We start from the raw sequence: 1,733 nt of genomic DNA on the forward strand, positions 1-1,733 counted from the left end.
CGTGGCGGGTGCCGCCACAATTGTTTCCACGTGTTCGTCGAGCAGTGTGTTGTAGGCCGTTAAAGAGGCTTTGTTCTGTTTGCTGGATTGTTCATATTCATCGAGTCGTTTTGATAAGGTAGTAAATCGGCCGATTTGGAAGCCTCGTCTCCGATGCAAGGAAGTAATTTTGTCTGTGCCTTCCATTGGTAGCGGATCGTAAAGACAATACAATGAACGAGCTTACCTTGTGGTTGTGAGTTTGAAGCTTGAGTTGCTACGTTCTGTCGTAATGCTTGATATAAATGTGCGTATTTTGAGATATGCACATTACGTATTGCCATAGCTGCTTTTCCCGAAATTTTCTCAATCTTAATCATTTTTAATAGTAAATGCTATTCATTATACATTATTCTCATCTCTTTGTCTTTAATAAATTCTTCTACTGCTATATCGTTTTCGCCGTTAAGTTGTGGGATACATTTTAATACTTCTTTAGCTTTAAGCTCTGGTTGTGTAAAACGTTCAGGGACAGTTCTGTCCTCGGAAGTTTGAGGTGGTGTCTGAGGTATTTCATCTATGTTTATTAAGGAACTGGCTTCTGATATATTTTCCGTGGGTATTCTTGCTAAATTATCCCCTATTAGTGCGATCTCTGCTGCGAGTTTTTTTCTCCTTCGATTACTGTGTGTTGAGTTTCGTCAATACGTCGTGTGAGTATGCTAATTTGTTGAGTGAAAGTCTCTAATATAGCTTTAACTGTTGGGTCTATCCCACTACTAGTTGAAGCGGTGTCAATAGTCTCGATTTTATCCTTTTGTGGCGTTGCCATTATTATTGTACTGTCTCTTCTTGTTCTGTATTTGGCAAAATAATCCAGAGTTTGCTCACCTTGAACGTTTAGCCCGTGAAATGTTCTGTTGCGGTGTTCTTTTGTCGTGTCACGTAAACTTGAGGTTTAGATGATAAAAAAAAGAAGGTTGAGTCGTAACACAACTTTATTTACTAACACTGCACAGGTTTACAATAATCGTGACTGATGTTGACTATTCTAACGGTGAAGAATAAGTGAAGTTTTACTGATGATACTGTGTCTGAGGAAAGTTAGGGGTGGGTGTGTCTAAGGATACGGAACCATCGGATTTGTTGATGACAATTTTGGTTAGGAAAATGAAGGCAATAGACATTGTTTCTGATTGGATAAAAGAAGCTTGGTGGACTAGTAAGGGTTTTAGCCGCCCTCGATAGATAGATAGCTGCTAGTGTGAAGTATCTTACGTGAGAAAAACTAACTTTCCCGTATCTCCCCGTAGTAAACAATAAGCTTTAGAAACGAGTCAGTAAATGGATATCGGTCTGGTCTGAAGAACTTTAGTTAGAAAGTGCCCCACATTTATGATAGGTTCTTAAGACTATTGAGAGTATGCAGTTAAGGATGTGATGACATCTGGTTGCCATCTTGCCCGCGGTGTGTGGCCTGCCCTAGGTAGAGTGTCTCCAGACGTAACAGTGGGTCATTGAAGTAATTGAAAATACGCACATATCTGCTCTCTCTAAACAATTATAAAACCAATCTGGACATACGGAATACCACTATGGGGGACAGCAGCAAAGAGCCATATAAACAAAATAGAGACATTACAATCAAAAATTCTGAGAACAATAGTAAACGCCCCATGGTACGTTAGAAACGAGGATATACGGAAGGACCTGGGAATACCAACGGTCAAGGAGGAGATCACCAGATACGCGGA

The sequence above is a fragment of the Bombus pyrosoma genome, linkage group LG13, assembly GCF_014825855.1.
Source record: "Bombus pyrosoma isolate SC7728 linkage group LG13, ASM1482585v1, whole genome shotgun sequence".
Lineage (NCBI taxonomy): Eukaryota > Metazoa > Arthropoda > Insecta > Hymenoptera > Apidae > Bombus > Bombus pyrosoma.